The sequence below is a fragment of the Macaca nemestrina genome, chromosome 17 (assembly GCF_043159975.1).
Source record: "Macaca nemestrina isolate mMacNem1 chromosome 17, mMacNem.hap1, whole genome shotgun sequence".
NCBI classification, from domain to species: domain Eukaryota; kingdom Metazoa; phylum Chordata; class Mammalia; order Primates; family Cercopithecidae; genus Macaca; species Macaca nemestrina.
In genome coordinates, this window is record NC_092141.1 from 88,568,978 (window position 1) to 88,577,445 (window position 8,468).

At 58.8% G+C, this 8,468-nt stretch overlaps 1 protein-coding gene across 12 annotated transcripts in view; it reads right to left on the reverse strand.

The window, feature by feature from the left end:
* LOC105469257 (RNA binding fox-1 homolog 3) overlaps window positions 1-7,731 on the reverse strand; it is a 524,235-nt gene extending 516,504 nt beyond the window's left edge. For 2 of the 12 annotated variants that reach the window (XM_071081767.1, XM_024788936.2), the window contains exon 1: window positions 7,385-7,717. The gene's annotated coding sequence lies outside the window, so the exon portion shown is untranslated. Of the gene's footprint in view, window positions 1-6,893; window positions 6,913-7,384 lie in introns of those variants that run through there. The other 10 variants (XM_024788937.2, XM_071081765.1, XM_011720097.2 and 7 more) reach the window with 8 other exon arrangements.
* Window positions 7,732-8,468: the final 737 nt, after the last annotated feature.

The window sequence follows — 8,468 nt, forward strand, 5'->3', positions numbered from 1 at the left end:
TGGCCCCACAGACAGGACCTCACTTCCTTCTGCCTGGCTTCAGGGTGTTCCTAAGGACATGAGCTGCTGGGGGCTGCTCCAGGGAGCCCTTCCAGGCCCGAGGGAGTGGGGGGGTCTCCTCAGACCCCTCCCTCTCTTTAGAGACATGCTAAGGGTTGTTTCCATCCTAGCATCTGCAAGTTTATCAGGAGCTCTTTTAAAGCAGCATCATAATTGTGCCCACAGGGAACAGTTCGGAATCCATTCCTTAACCCTCACCCTTCCTAACCCTAGCAACGTGCTCTTCCCTCTACCAGGTGGATAGCCCCAGGGAAGGGTCCCATTTACCACGTCAGCAGCTTTACATAGATCCCCTGATCCAGGCAGCAGTCCCTGCTTCTCAGCTGGCTAAACTGAGGTTCCAGAGCCTGCCCTGGGTGACAAGGCTGGGAAGGGTGCACGCCCTCTCCAGCGGTCTGCTGCAGGCAATCCTGCCACCATCAGAAGTCAGCTCCGGCCTCAGGCTGTCCCTGCCCAGAGCCCTCACACCAGCCAGCAGGTGCAGGCCGAATCCACTCACCACACCCACAGGTTGTGCGGCCAGCCCTGACGGGCTTTAAGGTCTCATGAAAAGTAACTGACATACTGCCTTGCTCAGAAGTCGCTTCCATTTCAATGTGCATGTAACTGTGTGTGCCCTGGGGGCAAAGGGTAAGTCTTATAAGAATGAGCTGATGGGATTGGGGAGTTGCCAAGATGTACAACCTCAGAACCTCCCATGAATACGAAAACTAACCAGGTGAAGACTCAGCCACACCTCCAGGGTGAAGGGTGAAGGGCAAGTGTCAAGAGCAGGTCAGTAGGCTTTGCAGAGCCCATCAGGAGCCTATGCACGGACCCAGTTTAAAGCATATTCTGGGTTTCCTTTTTTTACGCGGATCTCAAGGTGACAGGTAATGTCGGGACATACTGGTGTGTGTGGCTCTCCCATGTGATGCACTAGAAAGTCATCCTCATACCTCGTTGCTGAAAACAAAAGGCTAAAAACCCCTTCTTGCCATTGCTTTTTCAAAAGTGGGGTGGGGTGGGCTGGGGTGGGGAAGAAGAGGTCACCATCATCAGGTGCTTGATTCCAAGGTGCCCAGAAGCTCTTAGGAACAGACCCTGGAGCTTCAGCCAGCCCCCTGCCCTCAAAAGTTCCAGAAAAAAATAGGAGTTGTTTTTGATGTAATCCAGGAGAGAAACCTCTAATTTGCATTGAGTAAGAGTTTGGAGTTATGAAAGTTTAGAGAGAAATGATTTCTAAAGGCACCAGGGTGTTTGTACTGCTTTAAATCTTTCTCCAAATTGTGGACCTTCCTAATACAAGGAAACTCTATGTCCTTTGGTTCCAAAGGAGGTTCCCATTTTTCCATTAAAAATCTCATTGCTGAGGACAGCCTGCTCCTCCATGTTCTCATGACCATTGCCTAAAAGCAAACGATTCGGAGACATGAGCCTGACCCGGGAATGGGCATTTGCTTGGTGTCCAAGGATGCGAACCGCAGGATGAGAGCAAGGGCAGGAGAAGCACCTGGACTCTGGGGGCCACCGTTCCTGCCATCTTCATCCCTGGGTCTCATCTGGTGTCACAGACGAGGAGACGTGGGTGAGAAGGACTGCAGTCCGTGGTGTTCGGGCTGCTCATGGGCAGAACTCTGAAAGTGCCCTTGGTTTGCCTGGTACGCTGCCTCCACTACAGTATTGGCGGCCCTGCAGAAGAGAATCCGATCTGGAGGTCCGGGTTACTTTTGTGTGTTTGTTTTGATGGAGGGAGAATTTTTGAAGCAAGACAAGAGGCCTTGGAGATATAAAGGCACACAGGATCCTCCTCTCTAGTACAAAAGATACATGTTATGATCTCAACCGGGCCCGCAAACAAGGACTTGAAACTGTACAGGGGCTGGCTGGTGGCAGCTTTCTATGCTCGGGCAATTTCCTCGCCTGCAAATGGGATTATTTTCTAAAAGGGCTAAAACAGACATACCCGGCCACCTTCCTCACCAGCTGGCTTCCACTCACAGCCCAGCGCTCAAGGAAGGGTGGGCTCACCTTCCCAAGTATGGAGCAGCCAGCCAAGCAGAGACCTGTGCCTACGGAGCTGATGGCCAGTGGTGGGTCCAGGAGGGAGATGGCCAGGTACAGTGCAGTTGCTCCGCCTAGGCCTCTGTTCTTCTGGAATCTTGGGAGAAAGCTCTCAGCACAGCCGCTAACCAAAGCAACAAGCAAGTAAACTCCTTCTAAAAATATATATATTCTCCCTCTTTCTTTTTTCTGCTGGGAATATGTTCTGAGCACAAATAATTAAACCTTAAAAGAAAACTTGCAATACCAAGTGCTTGGCTCTTGGTCCTAAGAGGAAACCACGGAGGCTGAGGACCCCCAACTCAAGTTGACACCAGCAAGTTACAACCCACTTCTCAGGTGGAACCCGCAGGACCTGGCCCCGACCTACACGGAAGGAGTGGAGATGGATCCAAGGGAAGACTGATTTTCACTTCTAAAAAGCCTCCCCAAGCTGTAGCTTACTCTACCCACAAGGGGAACACTCCCCATAGAGGAGACCACCCCATCCCTTGTTCTTCTGCCCCCTTTCCCCTGACTGCAGAGCCTTCAGTACCATTGTCTTGTCAATGTTTCGAGTGCAGAGAGTTGGCAGGGGCAGCAGCAGTGAGGAGAGAGAGGAGGGGCAAGGAGACCATCTCTAGCTGCTGGTCTGTCTAGAGACCAGGAAGAAACCAGAAGGATGCCTGGCCAGAACAGTCAAGGCCCCCATGTGTCTTACAGGTAAGGGCCAGGATCAGAGGCCTGATGACACCAAGCTCCCTGCACCCGAGAGTTGGCCTTTGCTTTGGGAGAAAACATGCTTGTCCACTCAGCACTTGTAATTTCCGTACGAGTCCTATCACACAGTGGAGCACATCCCTAAGCCCCTAAATTAAAGATGATGGACGGTCCTTTCCCAGGCCAAGAGGGTGACTCACGTGGCACCCAAGCAAGATGCATCCAGAACGGCTCCTTCCACCTAGAACCTGACCACACTTTTCAAAATGCAACTGATAGACTGTGAGCTTGCCCCAAGCTACAAATAAAGTAACAGACTTTATACTCTTTATTATTCCAGTCTCCCTCTAAGGCGTGTTTTGGTGTCAGTTTATGTGTTGGAGAAACTGTGATAGCAAACTAATTTACTAAGTGCATTGCACTTAAAAATGTCTATATTTTATACACCAAATCAGTCTGTGTCACGTGGTATTTCTTGAAGGGAGGTGACTCGTCTGTCTATGAGTCCTCAACCCAGAGCAGGCCCCGCTGTGTATGCACAGCGTATGGATGTATGCAATGCTCCTTGCATGCTCACCATGCAACCATTAACCAAGAGCCATCCTCAACCCTCACAAGTTATGCAAGGAGGAAATCACACAGTAAGCACCTGCACCACTCAGAAAGCACAGGAGAAAAAAAGAGTGAGGGGAGAGGAAGAGACAGACGGACAGGAAGAGAGGGAGATAGACCCAGGATGTTATAGAGGACAGGGATGGCTCAGACAGCAGCCTACTTCAGAGAGCCAGCAGAAAGTAAGATGTTGAGGCTGTCTGAATGTTTCATGAGCCTGTGAAAATGCCGCGCTGCTTTATGAAAGAGCGTGGAGAGATGCTGCAGCTTATCCAAGGGTGGAGGTGCAAACGGGATGTGTTTACGAAGCCAGTGCCTTGTGCCAGGAGCAGGGGCCAGTGGCAGGCAGGGATTTAGGGGATGGTAGGTTCCCGAGGAACGGGTCTCTGTTGAAGGGGGAGAAAGTTTCAAGATGGCTTTTCCCCCTTCACTTGTTTAAAAATAAAAAATTCCTCACCAAATGTCAGCCGCGTGTCAGGTTCCATTTGTCTTTATAACAGAGTATCAAGCAGGAGTGTGGAGATAAATAAACACAGGAAGACAACCGACCAAACCTTGCAGGCTCTGGGCTGGGCTGGGCTAGAGGAGGGAAGCCCCACCCTGCAAGGGCTGAAAAATAATGTTGCAGTTTCGCATTCAGCACTGTGGCTCTGGCCCACTGACATGTTTTCCTCTCTTTACTGCGTCCCCCCCCCACCACCACCACTCTGGCACTTCTGAGTAGGAGAGGAGCATGACTTATGCATTCCTTCCTTCCTAATCGCACAGGCGCCATGGGTCAGACCACCATCTGCATATACGGGGGAGGGGGCAGATAAACCAAGCAGGGCCCCCGCCCTCAGCAGCAAGGCACCTCCAACTGCCACACATTAGTGTGAAGGCGCCTTAGGCCAGGGCTGACTGTGGCTGGGAGAGAGGTGTCAAAGAAGGCTGCAGGGGAGAGGCAGCAGGCTGAACCAGCCAGGGAAGATGGCATTTTCTCTGGCCACTACCGTGCTTAGTTCATCCCCAGACACCAAAGAGCCTGATAATCTTTCCATTTCAGCGATGCGCCATCAGCCACGCTCCAAGTTGAGTAAGTGACAGGCACAGGACAGAAGGCCCACTCTGGAATGGTACCCAGGAGGCCTCCTTGCTGTAATTACCTCTTCGCAGGCCCTGGGCTTTTCTGGCTCTTGAATGAGCCTGGGAGCCCTCCCCATGTCCTCAGCAGCCTGAGGGCCGGTGCCCGCAGCGCCTCCAGCGGCCCTGGGACCATGTAGAGGAGGGAAGACGAGGAGGGCAAGTTGTGGAGGCCTCGGCCCTGTCCTTGGTGCTGGCGCCCGCTAAGTGCCTGCTGAGCCACTGAGGCAGGGGCCGCCCATGCTGCCACCTTCCCTCCAGCTCAGCCTCTAGTCCCTGCCGAAGGGCAGTCAATACTCCCAGCCCCACTGTGGCTCCCGACCGAGGTCACTGGGTGAGGAGCGTTTGCAGCAAAGGCCCATCCGAGTAAGGGGCGGAGCCTAGGGACTTCCCTGGACTCCTGGCTCCTCCTGGCAACCTGAGGCGACCCGAGGTCCCCGGGCTGGGCACGGGTCTCTCTAGGCCCCAGGCACCTGAGGAAGGTGGATCAAAGATATCATCCAGGTTCCCTTTTTCCTTTGGGGGGAGGGGAGTAGATAGCTGCTAGAAATGGACAACTCACGCCCGAAAACCCCAGCCATGCAACAAACAGCCCAGCACCAGTGGCAACCCCTGCCGCACGCACGCACGCACGCAGCCAACTCGCCAGGCCCAGGCTGTCTCGGCTTGGGTGCGTCCCTTCAACCGTGCTTCTGCTCCTTAACCCCTTCAGGGGTTCCCACGTCACCCACTCTGTCGCCCTCCTGGGGACAGCCTTGCCCTCCCAGAAGCTGTCAGCCAGGAAATGAGGGGTTAAGCGTTGCTTCCAGGAGTGTGCGGTGAGCGAGCGAGGCGCCCACGCAGGAAGGCCTCCAGTCCTGGGGGAGGGGCGGGGGGGCCAGCCTCGGTCCTCGGCCAAAGGGAGCTCCTCGCCCGCAGGAGGCGGAGAAGGAAGGCAAGCCGGGATGGTTCTAAGAAGGCTCCCCTCCTCCGCCCCCGCCATGCTGCTGGCGCTCAGTGACCTGGGGCGCCCCCCAAAGAGGCCCATACTCAGCTTTCATCAGGGAGCGCCTTCTCGACAACTTTTCTCCCTCCCTCCCTTCACAATTTTCGCTCACCTGGAGGGTCTGGTTTTAATTAGTGTAATATCCCCGTGAACAACGCAGCCTAATTAAGACATCCGCCCCGAATCCGCGATGCACACTTAATGAGCAGGTTCTGCCGCAATGTTTATACTTTTTTTTTTTTCATTATTTTTTGCAGACCAGTAAAACCGAAGCCAGCTTCCGGCTCTAAGACCTCATTACGGGCGACCCCACTCCATCAGCCTCCTACCTGCTCCACGCTAAGTGCCCGGGGCGCCCGGGTGCGTACCCGAAGTGTCCCCGAGTCCAGCCTGCGTTTTCAGCAGGAAATTAGCGACCAGGAGCGCCCGAGAAGCGACTTCACCTCGCTGGGGCAGGAAGGGGGACCTAAACCCACGGATGGATCCCTTGGGTTTCTGTCCTTAGCCTCCACCGCGGGGTGTCTCGCGCGTCGGGACTAGCGGCTCCACTGGAGTCCTTTTTAAAAGTGATCATTAAATAAATCAGCTCCCTCGCCAAAGCTGGAACGCAAAGGGGACGGGGAGGCAGCTCTGTCATCCAGGAGTTTCTCCCCACCTCGCTGGGCCCCCGCCCCCGCCAGTGGACTCCGGGAACATCCCACCCCACCCCACGTGAGACCAGGGATCCCAGGGCCGCTAGGGGACCCGACAGGTTCCCAATGCCCCTCCACGCTGGGCGCCGCGTCTCGGTCCCCGCACCAACACTGCAGGGCTGCGCGCCAGGGGAGGCTCCGCGTTCGGGGAAGGGAGGCTGCGACCCGCAGCATCAAAATGACCACCGGCCTCTCGCCACCCCGAGACGCCACAGGAGACCACCTTCCCGAGGGTGCGAGCCCCAGACGCCTGGGGCGAGCCCCCCACCGCCCGGGGCCACCGGGCAGAAAGTTTGGGCCAGGGGCGTGCCCGGCTTCCCCAGCCCGGCCGCGCTGCTCTAGCCCCTGGGGGCAGCCAAGGCTTAGGAGAGGCAGCCTCTGCTCCGGCTCGAGCCTCCCTAACGCGCTTGGGGACTCGGCCCGGAGCGCCCCCAGCCCGCCCCCTGTAGGGCCCTGCGCGCCGCTCGCCCCTCGCCGCTCAGCCCCCGCGCACACCGCGGTGCTGCGGGCCGGGCTCCTATTTGGGGAGCTGTGGCAGCCCCTTCCTCCCCATAACTCCTTTGGGTCATCAACCTCTCCGCAATCCTCCTTTCAGAGGACCCCGGCAGGGCTCTCTCCGGGCCTGGGTGCCGCGACAGACGCACGTTGCACCACCGCCGGGTCGCCAGCCCCTCTCTCACCCGCGCGGGCTCCGGCTGCCTCCCTGGACGCGCCCCGCGGGGCCGGGATCTCCGCGCGCCTCTGCCTCCCCCCGCCAGGGAGTTCCCCGCGCCGGGCATTGTGCCGCCGCCGCCGCCGCCGCCACCGCCACCACCACCGCCACCGCCACTGCCACCGCCACGCAGCGCGCGGGACTCCCCGGCGTCTCCATGGAGCCCGACCCCCGGGCCTTCCCATTCACAAAATCTCCCCTCTGGCCCACGGCCGGACAGAGCGTACGGACCCCAGCCCCGGTGGGACCCAGGGACCCCGACCCCGCGCAGGGACCCCTGACCCCGAGGGCGCCACCCCACCCCACGCGCCCTCGGGTCAGCCCGGGCCGCGCTCCGCAGCCCGCCTCCCACTGCGGGGTCCCATGCGCCCCTCCCCGGCCAAGCCCCCCTCCCCCAGCTCAACCCGATGGGAATGACCGCCGCAGGGCGAGGCGGGCGACGAGGGCCGGGCTACTCACGGGCTCAGCGCTCCCCGCGGCAGGTGACTGGGGGCCGGCGGCCATGCCCCGGCTGCATCCCGGCCGCCGAGCGGGCAGCGGCGTCCCGGGGCCGCACAGGCACCGGCGAGCCGGCGGCAAGGGGCGCGTGAGGCCGGGCTCGCGCGGCAGCGGTGGCAGCTGCTTCTCCTCCGACCACGCGAGCTGCTGGGGCCCGGCTGGGGCCGCTGTCCGAGGAGGTTCTGCTGGCTTCGGAGCAGCCCCGCGCTCGCTCTTCCCTCGCCGCCTCCTCTCTCTCTCTCTCTCTCTCTCTCTCTCTCTCTCTCTCTCTCTCTCTCTCTTTCTCTCTCTCTCCTCCCTCCTCTCTCCACCCTCCTTCTCTCTCTCTCTCTCTCTCTCTCTCTCTCTCTCTCTCTCTCTCTCGTTCCTCTGGCTCGCTCGGCTGGAGCGAGGCGGCAGCAGGAGCACGCGGCGGCGGCGGCGGCGGCGGTGGCAGCTCGGGCGGCGCGCGTAGCGCGCGGCATGGGAGGGGGCTCGGGCGGTCGCGCGGCCGGGGAGGGCGGCGAGCGGGGAGAGCCATGGCCGGGTGGGCTTAGGCGGTCAGCACCCTGCGGCCTTCAGCGCCAACCCCTCAGGGCAGGGGCACAGAAGAGGTGGGGTACACACGGGAGATCCCAGAACCCAGTGCTGCCCTGGTCCCTTCAAGGGCAGTCCCAAGCCCGCTGCCCCTCCCCACCTCAAGGCTATCTTGGGGGCGGTTCAGCCCAGGTGACCCTTAACAGGACCCCTGCCCTTGTGCCTCCTTGTCCCTGGGGGCCATTTTTCTTTCCAGGCCCAGGGATCACCAGCAATGGGACATGGTCACCAAGCATCAGGGACGAATGCCCCCCCACCCCGCATGCCATGAGTTGCCCACACGCCCCAAACGCCCTTACTAAGCCCAGGTGCCCTGACTTCCTGGGGGATCACTGGAGAGAAAGCCACTGGGCCCACTCCAGGCTGTTAGTCCAGATTGGCCAACCCAACCCATTTAAAGGTTTCCACCTGCCTGGGTGGAGAGGAAGGACTGTGGGAGGTCAGCTTAGGATTTCCCTAAAATCAGAAG